The sequence below is a fragment of the Amblyomma americanum genome, chromosome 1 (assembly GCF_052857255.1).
Source record: "Amblyomma americanum isolate KBUSLIRL-KWMA chromosome 1, ASM5285725v1, whole genome shotgun sequence".
Lineage (NCBI taxonomy): Eukaryota > Metazoa > Arthropoda > Arachnida > Ixodida > Ixodidae > Amblyomma > Amblyomma americanum.
Genome location: NC_135497.1, coordinates 256,802,839 through 256,819,345, shown reverse-complemented (window position 1 = coordinate 256,819,345; position 16,507 = coordinate 256,802,839). Strand labels below are relative to the sequence as shown.

The following is a 16,507-nucleotide window of genomic DNA, read 5'->3' as shown; positions in this document are numbered from 1 at the left end:
GTCAAACTATAGTAGTAAATTAGGAAAGGCCATATTTTTTATATATCAGACTAATTATGAGTTAGTAAAAAAAATGGTAGATTTTTAACATAGGGCAGAGGACATGGTAGAGCATACGAAAGCATGCCTTTCCTTTTCTAAACTTCCCCCCTTTATTTTTTTTCTAACAAATATACAGTGCAATTCACAAGCCCACCTCCCAAAGGGGTCATAACACCATGACAGAGACACACATCTTCCCTTTCCTCAACTTCCTCCTTTTTCTTTTTTGCTAACAAAATGTTCCCCTAAAGTACGTAGTAGAAGTTATTGCCTCTGACCACATGACATAGATAACACGAGTACTGCTTTCACACCAAAATTAGCTGTCAGGAATCGCAGTGCACTACCTAATGCTACTGGCAGCAATGTGCATTCCAATGCTTCTGCTGCCACATTTCTAGGAGGATAAGGCTTCGTTTTTTTTACGAGTATTGACATTCTGGTTTTCAAAAATGTTGCAAGCAGTCCATCTGATATGCTGTGGCATGTAGGGAAACAACTGCCTAAGTGCAGAGCACTTTGAATGCTACTTTGGAGCTTAGATGTAAAGAGCTTGTTTGTTGTTAAGCCATCCTCATTCAAGCGTACATAACTTTCAGCAGTCTCTATCAACTGCAAAACAGCTGATGAGAGAACTGCTAGTGCCGGCTTCTCTTTGATGATGATGATGATGATGATTATGGATTTTTATGGCGCAAGGGCGTCTATGGCCAAAGAGCGCCATGGCAAAAGGTATTTTTCAGTTACTCAAGGTGGGGTCAAGGACCCATTTTCCAAGCCTGGTTATCTTTGTTGTAGCACTTCAGCATGGTTAGCTTGTTGCCCTCGGCTGAGCTGCTTATTTCTTCAAGACAGGCTTGGCAGCTGTTTACTTTTTTGATTTGTGCGACAACGTACCCTGCAAAGTACTCTAGAGATTCATGTTCCATATTTTCAATGTCAAGCAGGTCAGATGGACGGACAACATACATCTTGTTTTCGTCTGGTTTGTCCTCCTCCATGCCAGTCAACAAAAAGCAGTCCTGTTCAGCATAGCTGCCGTCCTTACTTGGCCGCAGAAACTGAGACATTGTAGCAGCTCGAAGTGTGCACTTGAATTCAAAAACACGGGGCACAGGGTTCTTGCACCGAAGTGTCGAGAAAAGATTCTCAAGGGCGTCTTGGCTAAACCTGCTTAGAAGCAGGAACTTGAAGTTGTACTTCTCAAGAAACAGGGCCTGCAGATGTAACACGGATGATGTTGCTAAGATGACGCCAGTCTGCACTGGCTTCCAAACAGATTTTCTTTCATTGTCACTAATAGAAATGTTCTAAAAGTGCAATTGTTTCCTAAAAAAACGGAAGAGCCTTTCCATACTCAATATCATCAAAATGGCTCAGTGCCAGTTTTGTTGTTCTTGAAGTCATCAGACGGAACCATCGAAACACCATCTCAACAAACCATGCAGTTGCTAAGGCTGACTTATCCACTGGTCCGTTCTCTACAAGCAAGCGTAATGCAGCAGCAGTGTCACTGTTCATGAGGCTGAAAGCTGGCCCCACTTTCATTTTGTCATAATGGCTTGGATCTACTGAAGAAGCCTTAAGGTGAGGCGCTACCTTTAGCTCTGCATTGGCGTCAATTTCAATCGGTGTCTTGATAGGCTTGATTGACACTATGTTTCCTGGCAAATTGTTTTTTGTCACTAATTCTTCCGGCAGATATATCTTCTGGCCTTTTGTTAAGTGGCTCCTCAGGTTCTTAAGGAGATGAGGAACGTCAGCCATGAAGAAAAGCTGCCTAGATGCATCACATGGGTGGGGACACGAGGTTTTAGGCTTGCTGTGTTTGCCTACGACTATACTGAATAGTTTCCAAATGGCTTGGTTTCCTCCTCCCATGTCTGTGGCTATGACATCTACTTTCTTAAAAATTGCCTCACATGCTTTTATGATGTCAATGCTTATGTCCTTAACTGCTTTGGCAAGGAATGAATTCCCATTAAAGCGGTAAGCAACTGTTTGCTTCCAGCGGGTTGTGATGCCCCCGATCATAAACACCAGCCCATGAGTGGCCAGGCTTTCAAGTGGCAGTGTTCCATCTGCAAGCGGGATAATGGGGGCTCCAAGCGCTCTACCTAAAGATGGGCAGTACACCAAGCCCGGTGTAAGCTGCATTTCGTCCAACATTAAAGTGGCATGCTGCTCTTCAGGTGACATGAGGCTGACCTGTGAAAAGGAAAGGATTAGTCAGTGTAAACAGAGCTACTGTAATAGTGGCATAGGTGTGTGGTCATAAGCATGTGCCTATTTACCTTAAGTGCGAGTGATTTCATGATCTCCTGCAGCAAATCTGGTGCAAACTTGTACCCTTCCAGGTGACGATTTAGGGTATGTTTTGTTGGCAGAGGTTGGCCAAGTTCCCTGACCGCTTCATAGCCACGTGCTCCATAGGAAATCTCACTTTCAGTGCCTTTATAATGGTTTTCTTGGTCCACCGTGTTCCCTTCATTGTTGCCATTTTTAGAAATTTAACCTGGTCTTCATTCAAATAATTAGTCAGGCCGGCAACGAGGTGCTTATTTGCTTTTAATGTCTGCAACCGCTGCTTTTGAGTAAGTCGAAGCCTTCGTCGTGTCGCCTGGAGTTCAGCTTCAAGCTGCGCTATTCTCTTTTGCAAGGCTTCTTGTATCAGTTGGGATGTAAGAGCGAACCAAAATAAGATGCAGAGCAGCTGTAAACAGTGTTTGAAATAATACGTTGCTGACAGTGAATGAACTTATATGAAAGAAAAGAGAATGCATATAAAAGCATACTGGACAAGCACTTGTAGTTGCAGTATTCATAGATGCTATTTTCTAACTGTGCTCTTCACATAGTTTATTTTCCCTCACTTTGCACTAATGTCTGACAAATCAGGGTTGTTAAAGTGTATTGATGATTACATAAGAAAGGAAATAATTTTGAGTGCAGAATAATAACTTGGCAGAGGAAGAAAAAAGCTTGTGCCACCTTGCGTACTTCAGTATGTAAAAAGCAGTGGATGGCAAAACACTGCAAAAATCAAAAGAATTTTTAACTCACCAGCTTCCATACTTTCTTGTGGGAACGTGACACCCATCCCTGTGTCTGATTGCACGTCAGAAGCACCTGCGAACAGAACACGGCAATATGACAACCCACATAGAGGGGCATTGGTATTTCATATAGAGAAAATACATACAGGATGTCAAATGCTTTGACCTACACTCAACTGCAGCCTCTGTGCTTGAATGGCCTGTGGATACTGGTACATGAAACATGCGAGTTTGCAGCATGCACTGGACGAGAAAAAAATTGATAAGTACAGAATATACAACTTGTCTATCTCTGTGCCACATGTTTCATCTGCATGTGAACACGAGAAGAGCATGAAGGCAAAATGCAAACAGGAAAAATTGTGAGAGTACATGTAAGAAAGCTTAAAAATTTCAGTGTCCACAGGTCAAGATCTGATGTCCACCTGTATGTTTGGCTCGACTCTAGGGGTGTCTGCGCAGGATACATGAAAACCATGAAACATGACAACTGTAGAATAAGTTGGTATAGTGAGTTTGGCTTGAAGGCCATGTGAGTTCTATTCAAAAATTTGACCCAATGAACACCATGTACATGCCAGCACTATCCACTCTTATTCTTTGCGGGGGGGGGGGGGGGGGGGCTTTCGCGGCTTTACGGCTGGTCGGTGCAAAAAGGTGCTTGGCGTCGCAAATGGCTTTAGCTTATTTTTGCCCGTATTCTGTAAAATAATCGGCTCGAACTGATCTTCCGTGAAGTGGTCCTGTAGCAGAATTGAAAAAGACTTCTGAGTTTGCTAGCAGTAGTATCCCACTCGGATTTTGGACATATCTGAATTTCACATACATTCACAGCACGCATGTGCTCAACTGCAAGCCTCTCGGGCAGTGCTCGAGATATTGTCGCCTTCCTCAACTTTAATGCGCGATCGAATCAGTCCACAGGTGAGAGCACTCCGTCACAATCTCGTGCGAGGCAAAATTAAAGCCCTGCCCTCGACAATGCTAGCGCATTTAATTCGCATTGGCTTAATCGCAGAAATTGAGCGTCGTTTTTTTTATTCTTTTAACCCGCATGTTTAACAATGCGCATGGAAATACAAATGCCAGAAAACTCGAAAAGTGGAAATGAATGCTGAAATTTGTTAGTATCTCAAGAAACGCAATTCTAATATTTGTTATAGCGACTTTTTCGCGCTCCGGTAACGCCTGCACGCTTTATAAGACTGCGTGAGCTACGTTAGAATGCAGTCATATTCACGGCGGTCTTTGGTCCTCAACATTCATGTGCGCGCGCGAAATACTGTCGCAGCTCGGCACGCACACGTGTAACCTTTTTTTTCGAACCTCTGTGTCGCGAACATTGCTTACCTCGCATAGTCGGGCAGTTGCCGAAGGTTCAAAGTCTTTCCGGCCGAGTTGGGGTTGGGAGAGTGTGGGCCAATCCCCACAGGAATAACAGCGCGATGCTAGATAGGGTAGAAGATGTACCAGGAGTGTAGATTTGGATAGATGCCCGTTTTAGTACGTCATACTGTGGCTTCAAAAAAAAAAAACTCAAGTGATCACTCAAGCTGATGCGGCAGGGGATAGTGTAGCATTTGACTCTGAACTGGACATGCACCTATTTCTGCCGACGAACTCAAATCATTCGCAACAATAAGCATTCAACTTTCAATTTGTGCAGTCATTTATTTCAATGTTTTAATTCAAATCAGATGCCTAGTAGCTGCCAATATTTAGCTTCAGGGCTGGTTCTGAGCGTTGCGACGTGTTATAACATGGCTTCAAACAATGAATAACGCCAGGTTTGGCCATAATTACCCTCCTAATCTCAGCACATTAAAGTTTTACTCTCCTCTTCACTATTATCTCCTCGCTGCCTTACGCTGCACTCTGGTATCTCTCTCGCGCCGGGTACCCCGATCTGAAGCCGACCGTGGAGGCCGCATTTCGATGGAGGGGAAACGCAAACGGTGCCCGTGAGCTGTGGAATGTCAATAACACATTAAAGTTCCACAGGTGTTCGGTTTCCGGAGCCCACCAATATGGCACCTCTTTCTGCTTTTAACCACGAAAACAATATTACCCTCTTACCTCGCAAAAAAAAAAATGTTCCCTCCCCCGCACTATTCACTCCCTCGTTAAGCCATTCCCTCCAGCCGCAATTCAGGTGTCCACATGCAGAGAGTGGGTCAGTTGCTTCGCCTTCCTTTTAATCAGAATTTTATTTTATCTTGGCATACACCAGCAAGAGGGGGCGCTGTTTGACAACTCGCGGTTATGTGTTTAGTTTTGTTGTTATTTCGAGGTGCGTTCATAGAAGACCAATTAAAGGCTATACGCAGGTCAAATAAGTCAATGCTACCTGTGAATAGTTGACTCATTTTACAGACTGTACAGATGAATTCAGGCAGAGCTTAAGAAGCGTAATCAGTCTCAAAAGTTGTTCAGAAGGAAGACCTGAAGTGCGATGAGTTGTTTCACCGGGTCGATTTTGGCAGTAGTAGGTTGACGACTTGATGTTTTCTCAGGCTTGGCAGTTGGTGTGCAAACACGCATATGTTTCACAAAAAAAGGAAACTTCATTATAACAAATGAATCAGGTGCCCGCAAGACCCAGATAACACTGAAGTGTTTGTTACCTGATTCATTACGTCATACTGGATGCCTCTAGCACCTTTGTCACATTGTAATGACCGCTCTTCCGTGTCATGACACGTGTGCAGACAAAAGATCTTTTTTTTATGGTCGGGCGGAACCGAGTTCATCACTCGTGCTGTTGATGGAAAACAACGGGAGAGGGGCGGTTTTGCCGCCCGAATTTGTGCTTCGCTTCCTCGTTGTTACCTCTTAAGGGTATTATGAATGGTAGCTTAAACCTAGCGTCGCCGTCGTCTCGTGTCAGTCTAAAAAATCAGCTGCAGTTCAACTACCGCTGAATCTAGTGTATCGGGTAATTAGACGTGGCTAGCCCTCTAACGTTGAGTGCGTTCCACACACTGAATAGGCAACGCGCCTACCTTGGCAGGTGGCGGTCATCCAATGAACGATGCGGTTTAGTGGCTTAGCTCGGCTATGCCAGGATGTACGTAGTGAAAGGTAAGGCATAGATAGCATGGTTAGCCTTGGTTAATCTTGATTGCAAGTCCAGGTTCGTCTGGTTCTCTAGCTATGTTGTCACATTAAAGACGACACAACTGTGGTTGCGGCGCACGCGAGCTCTCCTTTTCAATCCGACGTGTTATGAGGTATGCGACGCAACTGGCGAAGCGAGCGGAGGCAAGCGTAACGACGAGAAACGCGGTGTGACGTCATACCAAACAGCGGCGAGCCGCGCGGTGTGACGCACTGATCTCCACTAGGGGGCTGGATGCCGCATCGGGCGTCCGAAAGTGAAGCCACCGGAAGTTGGCGAGCATGTCCCGGAAGTCAGCCCTTGGCAGTGCATGAAATCGGACCTCAGCGCGGTTTTTTCTGTTTTAGCTTTCGTGTTCCACTTAGCACCTTGTCTTTTCGACGTTCTCGTCTTTTTTCATGACAATGCCTACCTGTTGCGCCGTCAACTGCATGAGGAGAGCAGCAAAGCCCTCGGGAAGGACGTTTCAAAAATAAGGGTCCATTGCATCGCTATGGGACGACACTAGCAGACGACAGAACGTCGCTACACACAGTACGTACGGAACCTCGTCTGCTCAGCACTGTATCGTCCCGTTGCGCTAGTGTCGCCAGCTCTGCTCTTTGTTGTGATGCACGTCGTCGCGCTCTAAGGCCAAGTTATACCGTCAATGGGGGATAAATTTAAGAAAGAATAGCTGCAAACCTTCATTAGTCAGCGGGCTTTGCATTCACCATTTCACCGAATTATGTTTAGACCGAACCGGAGCAAGGGCGAGGCCGCAATTTGGTGAGGTGCCGTCGATGTTTTGCTGGCTCACATTAACGCGTCCAAAATGTATATGGTGGTGCTGTTTCGACGGAGCGTATCAAGCACTGTTCCGTAGTGTAGCAAATTATGACTGAATGGGCTTTCATTGGTGATGCTTGGTGCAGTTGACTTCTAACAGCGCTTGTCACATGCGCTGCTGCATTCGTCTTTCTCGTCAGTCGTTTCTCTCGTGCTGTGTAGATGAAGCGTGGCTGTGCTATAAAGTTAGATGGAAAGCACGTCTGGAAGGTAAATGACACACTAAAGCGATAAACATCACCTGCCATTGATAAGAAGCGATATCGTCCGCCACCAATTAACCCGAAACTGAAACAGCGGCAGTTCAAGTTTCAGAATTTCCGTGCCATTGCCTTTTCTTTGCAACACGAAAATTGTTTTTTAAGATGACCTAGACTCATCGTCATACCACTACTTCCCCTAATTACGTTCAGAAGACAAGAACCAGATCAGAAAATAGTGTTTAATGCACGTACCCCTTTACCGCGGCATGGTGAGACCTGGATGCCTGTTTCCTTCGGTTTCTCTGAAATTGCAGGGTTCCCCAAACAATGCACACATTTCTCGCGTTGAGCTTGCTTATTCCTTTGATATTACAGTCGACGTTACACGAAAACAACGCGAAAAACTGAGAACGGAAAAGCGAAAGAGGCGACTTTTTGCATTGAAATACACAGCAGACACCGAACTTCCGGGGACATGCAACTGAACTACCGGTGGCTTCACTTGCGCCTACTTCGGAAAGCGGGGAATGTGGCATCCAGCCACCTAGTGGAGATCAGTGGTGTGACGTCATGCGAGATGGGCGTGGCGAACGTGCAAAAGCACAGTAACCGTAAAGCCTCTTGATAATTTGAAAAATAGCGACACTCTCCCCCCGCGCCGCGCTTTCATCCTCGATTCTCCTCGCGCGGCGGCTGCGAGCTCTGCGCACGACACGCTTTTTCTCCTTGGCACCCGTCAGCCGGCCGCAGCAGTGAGTGAAGCGCGTGTTTTTGGGCCAGGCCCGCGCTCCAGGTATGTACAAAATATTTGAAAAATTGCAAGAAGAGCATTGAGAATACCCAAAGTAATGTTCATGAACAGATTGGTTTCTTCTTAGAACTGTTTGAATGGAGAATACTGACGTAAACAAAGCTTTCAGGCGAGTTCTGTACTGCAGACATTTTTAAAGTCACATGATAGTGTTTTACTTTGTGCACCTGATCTAGTACTGCCTCTGACTTTGTCTGTGTTTGTTTTTTAGGGCGTGAACTCTGTCACCGCGGTAAAACTTCGAAACATGACCCAGGCTGGCGCTTTGAACTTCAAGATCAGAGAAGGTGGAAGCGGGACTTAGTCTATTACACTACTGTCAAGCTATCTGTCTAAGCATAGTATATATCACGTGATCAACCATGAGCTTGGATCATTGGTTACTTATACATTTATTTTTCACCAATTACTGGACGAAATTAATTGATATTTAGTAAATTGCAATTAAAACCCAAATTTGTGCTGCAGCATCTAGTCGTATACCGTTGGAAAGCTTAGGCCAAGCGTAATGACACTGTGCTAGTTAGTGATCCGCATTAATTTGCGTTAATTAGATTCTTTTGCATAAAACCAAAATTTGAGCTAGACGATCAAGTCATATACCGTTTGAAAAGCTTAGGATGAATGCAGATGCTCTGAATTAGTTAGCGATCCCTATTAATTAGCATTAATGAGCTTTAAGCAATAAAAACCACCATTTGCATTATAGCATCGAGTTATATACCTTTCGAGAGCTTAGGTTCAGTGCAAATGACATGTGCTAGTTATCGACTCGAATTAATTAGTGCTAATTATTTAACTGCAGGTAAATCCAAACTTTGAACTATAGACGGAAAACTAAGGACAAGTGTAAACGCATTATGCTAGCTAGCCAAACTGAAAGAAACATCTCACAACAACAGAGATAATTAGGCTTAACATGAACTGCTTCGAAATGTTTTTCTTTGCCTGTGCATACTTGCGTGCAGTAGGTCTTATTTAGCGTGCAGCTGCTTACAATAAAGTAGTCATGAGTGCGTCTTCCGTCCATAGGTTTGTCTCAAAAGTGTGAAAGTGGCTTTTGCATTCTACTCTGTTCACTGAATAAAACAGTTGCGCACTTTCAATGCGATCAAGGAACGCAGACAACCATTCATCGACCGCAATTCATAGAACAATATTAGGTACTGGTGTCAAGGAAGCTTAAGAATACACTCGGTATACCTACGAGAGTATGCATTCTATATCTCTAGGAAAGATAAACGCCTCTCAATAATGTAATATTACATTTGACACCAAAATTTCGTTTTACTATGTAGCAGACGATATAAAGCTGATATTTTGATTAGGCATCACGAAAAATGTATCATTAAAGAAAATGAGAGCATGGTCAGCAGACGGTAGAATCACATAATATTCAGCATCTACGCTAGTGCAGAAATGTGCTATGCAGTATTGATGACAGTTGAGAAAAAACATGCTCAAGGAAATACAACTGCTGCGCATGTCATAACTCAAATCAGCGTCACTTTGTACATGTATACAGCAGTTTCTTCCAACCGGAAGTTCACGGAAAATGGGATCTTACGTTAAAAGCTTCTCTGTTAAAAATTGCAGATTTGCTGTTATAAAGAGGACGCTGCAGGTGCAAGAACTAGCACGTTTTGAGCCCAGTCGCTATTTGGAGAGAAGATGCAATGCGCGGATGCTTTGGAGATTCGTTCCGTTCTGGCCTCGCATGCAAAATACCTAAAAACGAAGCAGCAAACAACCCTCGAAGGATGCCTTCCAACCAACGGCGTCAGCCATTCATTATGATGTCGCGGTTAATCCCCTAACGTGAATATATATGGTATCATGAATACCGCATAACCATCTTCAGGCCGCTTGCTGCAGTTGTACGTGCAACAGCACTGTATAGCGCTTGCACGTTGCAATAAAAGCACAGCGCGTAATATTCGCTCGCCGAGCCTAGGAGAAAAATGGCGCGACGGAAAAAGAAAAACACAAGCAAAACGCCGGACCCCCCCCCCCCCCCCCCCCCGTTTCCAAGGGAAACGGCAGGGAGACCAATCGTCGAGCAGGAAATCGGGTGGAGAGCCGACCCCAAGGAAAGGGGCGAGCAAGGGGCGAGGAAAAAGCGAGGAGGTCGCGCGGCGACGGCAAAGTTCAGTGGTTGGCGGAACTTTGATATTATCAAGGGGCTTTAAGTAACCCTCTCACATATCTCGGTAGACACCCGAATCGCACCGTAAAGGAAGGGATAAGGGAGGGAGGTAAAGAAAAAAACGGAAAATTGAAAGTTGCATTTTGAGGAAAGGCGCGTCTCTGCGCAGCGGCAGAACAGCTGTGGCTCGGTGCTATACTTGTGGCGCATGCGCAGTTGTGACTAGGGAGCGAGAGAGAGAGAAATGCGCCGTGTGTAGTCACTGATCCTCGCGCATGCGCAGCACGGCTCTCCAGAAATCACGCGAAACTGCTCAACCGGCGGCCAGTATAGCTTTGGCTTTAATATGCAGGTGGACGTAATGCTTCTGCGGCAGTCACGAAAGAAAAGGAAATCAGAGGCGCATAACTTCCTCCCTGGGTTAGTAGACAATCTCAATCGCGCTTTGAGCTCCGAGGCAGTAGCTAAATGTGCGCTGCTTGCGTTGGAGTTGACAACATTGTGGCAGAATCGCGACACGGGAACAATGTAACACCCGCCGCGGTTGATCAGTTGTTAAGACGACAGTGTACTGATCGAGCCGGAGTACCCGGCTTCGAACCCAACCACGGTGGTCGCCTTTCGATAAAGGCGAAACGGAAACGGCGCCCGTACCCGCCGCGGTGGCTCAGTGGTTAGGGCGCTCGGCTACTGATCCGGAGTTCCCGGGTTCGAACCCGACCGCGGCGGCTGCGTTTTTATGGAGGAAAAACGCTAAGGCGCCCGTGTGCTGTGCGATGTCTGTGCACGTTAAATATCCCCAGGTGGTCGAAAGGCAGGGCGTCCACCTACGGAGCGGATACCGGCCAGTGGCATTAACATCGGCGGCAGGTAAGTTCATGGAGCATATGGCTTTGCAGTGTCTGAACGAGCGGGCAGCGGAGGCTGATTTGTTTGACGAGCGGTGGTGGTGGTAGTGGTTTTATTAAAAAAATAGCAAAAAGGAAGGAAAAAATTTTTGCTAGACCCGGCATCTGCCATCGATACTGAAGCACCTGAGCTGGGGCAGCGAAAATAAAGGATAGCAGGCATAACGAAGAAATGAAATTAAAGAAGTGACGGAACAGGAGGAGAGGATAAGGGAGAGGTAATCTACGCAAAAAATTTACGCAATAATAAATATGTACAGGTTGTGCGTGATTAGTTCATTATGAAGCAATTTGAAAAGACAATACTGTGAGAAAGCACCGATTTTGCAGGTGAACACCACCGCCACGCGCCTAAAAGCGCGAATGAGGAGTCGACTGACCAAGGAAGCCAGTTTTGCAGCTTTCTTTTCCTTAAAATCAGCGGAATATATAGCGTTGCCGACGCAGACACTAATGAATCCAATTAACGATGGTGGCCTATTACATTAAAATTGAAAATCGGTTTTTGAGGAAAGAAAATGGCGCAGTAACTGTCTCACATATCTCGGTAGACAGCCGAACCCCGCCGTAAGGGATAGGATAAAGAAGAGAGTGAAAGAAGAAAGCAAGAAAGAGGTGCCGTATTGGAGGTCTCTGGTATAATTTCGAACAACTTGGGATGTTGGTGGTGGTGGTGGTAGTGGTTTTATTAAAAATAATAGTAAAAAGGAAGGAAAAGATTTTTGCTAGCCCCGGCATCTGCCATCGATACTAAAGCACCTGAGCTAGGGCAGCGGAAATAAAGTATAGCAGGCAGAATGGAGAAATGAAATGAGAGAGATGAGGGGCCAGGAAGAGAGGATAGGGGGAGAAGTAATATGTACAAACTATTTACACAATAAGAAATGTGTCCAGGTTGTGCGCGTGATTAGTTCATTTTACAGGAATTAAATCACACACGCGCACAGCACTGCGTTGGTTACAACTGGAGTGGGGCGTCCAGTTATTAATCGTTCAAGGTAGAACTCGCAGAGCGTTCGGTCACTGCGTGTAACTACCTGACGGAGAACAGACGGGACATCAAGCCCATGTGTTCGAGGAATGCACAGAAGCTCACCAAAGTTCGCTCACAAGTGCGCGCACTGCCCTGCGGCCACAATAGCGTCTTGATGGAGTCTGGTAGTATGCCCTGCGCCCTATAGGCAGCGAGCATATCGCGACGAGCATCGGCGAACGCGGCACAGTGAAGGAGCAGGTGTTCTAGTGTTTCCACGGCAACGCATCCGTCACACACATCACTCGTCGCGATTCCGTGACGCACAGGTCGTTCCCCGGGCCACACGCAGCCAATGCGCGCGCGGAGGATCATTGCACGTTGTGACCGTGTAAGTGCGCGACAGCCGGCGATACTTTCAATGCGCTCACCTCCTGCGATGCGTGGGTCGGGGTGCTGCTTTCGGAGAAGGTCGTGGATGGCCGCACGCACGTCCTCCAGCGCAATGGGCAGATCGCTGGCAGGTAGTTGGTGTGCAGCGGTCGCGAGGTCGTCAGCTTCTTCGTTGCCTGCTAAGCCGCAGTGACCGGGCTCCCACTGTGCACGCACGGCACAACCTCTCTGCGCGAGGAACTTGATGCGCGAGCGAATTTCCCGCACTAGTGGAGTACCGCGGCCGTTAGATTGCAGGCGGCTGAGGGCGGCGCGGGAGTCGCACAGCAGAGCACTCCTGGGAGGCGGAGGGCCGAGGTTGAGTAGCAGGTCCAGCCCGAGCCGGATCCCCATCAACTCCGCCGTGGTGGAGGAGCCCAGGAATGCTGCGTGTTGCTGGCTGTGCAGTCGCAGGGCGGGAATGGTGGCCGCCGCAGCAAGGGGGCAGCTGTCGCGGGCCACTGAGCCGTCGTTGTACACGAGGAGATGGTCCTGGAGCTCCTCGTGTATGACGGCTCTGGCCAGCTGCTGCACAACACAGAGGGGTGTGCTCCGCTTTCCCGCAATGCCGACGATCTCTCGCTGTACCTCCGAGGCCGCAGGCCAGGGCGCGCAGGAGCCGTAGGGGGGTGGGCCTTGGGTCAATTGCTCATACTCGAGCAACGCCGCGCCCATTCCTTAGCGCGGGTGCGAGCGCATACGCTGCAGCAGCGAGCCGCCGTCCGGTGCGCGGTGAAGCCGGTCGATGTGATTCAATGCCCTGCGCGCTGCTTGGAGCTCAAGTGGCCACGCTCCTGCCTCGGCCAACGTTGCGGCGCACTGCGAGTTTTTGGGCAGGCCTAGGCACTCGCGCAGAGACTTGTGGTGCTGAAGCTCGAGTTTCTTCCAGCACGGCTTGCGCACCGTGACGAGTGGCAGCGCATAGAGCACTGCCCCCAAAGCTGCGGCATTGTATAGCCGCAGCGCGGCTTTCTGGGAGATGCCCTGGCCTCGAGCGGTGAGCTTGTGCACGGCGGCGGTGATCCTCTTCATCTGCAGACAGGCCTTGGTCGCCGCGGGGTGGAAGGAAAGGCGCCAGTCGATGTCCAGGCCAAGGTACCGCGCCGATTTACGCCAAGGAATCGGAGTGCCGTCCAGTGACAGTGGCGCAAGGTGCGCGCGCGAGCGCGAAACGTAGGCCATGGCCACCGATTTGTCCGCGCTCAGCGACAGACCAAGGCCGCGCAAGCTGGCATCGATTGCGGTCAGGGCTCCCTGAAAGCACCCCCGTACGCGGAACGCCTCGCCCGGTGGTCCCCGGCAGCACAGAGCTATGTCGTCTGCATACATGGACATGTACACATGGTGTCGGCCGCTCGCGGGGAGGGAGGCCAGCACCACCGACATGGCCACATTAAACATAAATGGTGATAGGACAGAGCCCTGCGGCACGCCCATGTCGACCGGACGAGGCTTGGAGAGCTTACCCCCTACTCGTACGCGCATGGTGCGCCCGCTCAGGAAGCCATAAATGTATCGCAAAAGGCGCCCGCTCACACCAGCCCCCTCAAGCACCGCGAGAATTGGAGCACGGTGAACGTTGTCAAAAGCACCCGAGACGTCCAGTAGTAGCAGCAGCGCAACCTGGCCTGCCGCCCTGGCATGCTCCAGCGCTGTAACAACGTCCGATATAGAATCAGCCGTGCTCCGCATCCCACGGAAACCCGTCTGCTGCTCGTCAAAAAAATGAGCCTCCGCAGCCCGCTCGTTCAGACGCTGCAACGCCATATGCTCCATGAGCTTACCTGCCGCCGATGTTAATGCCACTGGCCGGTATCCGCTCAGCTCCGTAGGTGGGCGCCCTGCCTTTCGGATATGACAAACGACCGCGGATCGCCAATCCTCCGGTAGCACCCCGCGTTCCCACACCAGGTTGATCTGCTGCAGGAGCATTTAGTTGCTACGCATCCAGGTTTCGCAGCATCTGGTATGTCACCCCGTACGGTCCAGGCGCCGAGCGGCGGCGGCAGCGCTGCAGCGCATTGTTCAGTTCCGCCGCGGTGAACGGCAAATCACATGAACCTTCCGAGGCGACGGGCGAGGGATTGGCGTCGCTTCTGGGGCTCTCAGGAGCAGCTATGTTAGCTGCATTTGCGGGGCTGGGCGGCGTGAATCGATCGGCAAACCGCTCTGCCAATTCTACAAAGCTGAGGCCGCTGGAGATTGGGAGGGCGGCCAACGGTTGACGGTTTGCCTGTAGTTGGGTGATGCGCCGCAGGGTGTCAAACAGCCTCCGCGAGCTGACATCTTCCTCCATCCTTTGGCATAGTGAATCCCACTGCCGGCGGTATAGCTTATTGGCGTGGTGGCGCGCTGCTGCGTCCAAGCGGTTGTAGACAGTCCAGTCAGCGGCTCTGTCAGTCCGTCGCGCCCGTCGCTCTGCGCGATCTCTCTTCTCGAGCAGATTGAGCAGCTTCATAACAGGTGTGGGCTGCCCTGCCCTTACCTCTGCTCGTTGGGTGGCTGCGAGAACGCTTCGGACTAGATTTGAAAAGAAATCTGCGCCAGTGACCGCCGCCTCGTCGACCGCCCGCCTGAACATACTCCAGTTGGTAATGGAGTAGGCACGTTTGGGGCGCGCCTCCAACGAGCCCCAGAGAGATGGTGATCGGCGCCATGTCGCCTCGATGCCTCTGGATGCGAAGGCAACGTCGATGCAGGAGCCGGTTGTTCCGCGTCGTCGAAAGGTGGGCTGGCCGGTGTTCAAGGGGGTGAGTGCCAGCTGCGTTGCTGCGTCGTGGAGGTCGTCTCCATGCGATGAGTTGCGCGCACTGCCGCACGCACTATGGTGGGCGTTAAAATCACCACAGATGATTTGGCGCGGGGCACAGAACGAAGACACAGCACGAAAACACAGCGCGTTCCACACGACAGCTGGACGCACATAAACACTGGCCACCGACGTGTCAACACCACCGACGCGCACTGTCACCACCACGCACTCCTGGGCGTCAGATGTCGCCGCCGCCGAGCCGACGAGGGTGTGCTGGACGTCCTGCCGCACGTATATCGCGCACCTTGATTTCCCGGGGCGATGAGATGTGTCACAACAGGGCACTGCGGCACAGGTGGGTTCCTCGCACGTGGTGGCTGAGTGGTAGCCAATGTAGCCAGGTAGCCGCATCTGGGGCTCCCCGTCATGTGAACGTACGTACGCCTCCTGCAGCGCGATAACTTCCGGCGAATCCTGTACGATGCGAACTCGCATTTCGGCATACCGCGCCGCAAGTGAGCGCACGTTCCACTGCAGGATGGATGGTATGCGGGAGGGAGTCCGGCGGCTAGCCATCATGCTGGCTTATCTGTGCGGGAGCACCCGCTGCTTCTAAGCAAGGCCGGTGTCCATCGGTGCCCTCCGTGAAAAGTGCGCTGAGGGCGCGCAACGCCAGCTTTAGGAGCGAGATCTCCGAGTCCCGTGCGTCAGGGGGCTGGCCATGAGAAGCGGCCGCATGTTCGGGCCGCGCTGTACGGGACGCCGGGCAACCGGATCGCCGCTGCCGGCGCTGCCATTGCTTCGGTGACTGCTGCTGCTGGGGTGTTCCCTTCACGGCCTGCGCATAAGAAAGCGCGCGCGGCGTCTGCTGATGTTGCTGGGCTGGGGCCGCTGTCTCAGCCTGGACGACGGCTCGGACAACCCGCCTGGACATCGTGCCATGAATGTGGCCATTAAAGTGGCCACGTGACGCTCTCGCTGCCAGTGCGGGCACACTGGGTCAATGGCTGCGTGCCGTCCCCCGCAGTTAATGCAGCGGGGCTTGCTCGCGCAGCTACTAGGCTCGTGCGGCCCGCCGCAGCGCGTGCATCGGGCAGGAGCACGACACACCTCAGTGGCATGCCCCAGGCTGGCGCACTTGGAACACTGGAGCGGCCGGGGACGGCAGGGGCGGACCGCGAGCCTGCGCTTGAATATGGGGATGAACGCCGGGTGTGTCGGCGCCGCAAAACGGAGAG

The 16,507-nt window shown here is 50.1% G+C and overlaps 1 pseudogene; it reads right to left on the bottom strand.

Moving 5' to 3' along the window:
- Positions 1-1,993: 1,993 nt before the first annotated feature.
- On the bottom strand, positions 1,994-6,119 carry LOC144117052 (uncharacterized; annotated as a pseudogene).
- Between the last annotated feature and the right edge of the window lie 10,388 nt (positions 6,120-16,507).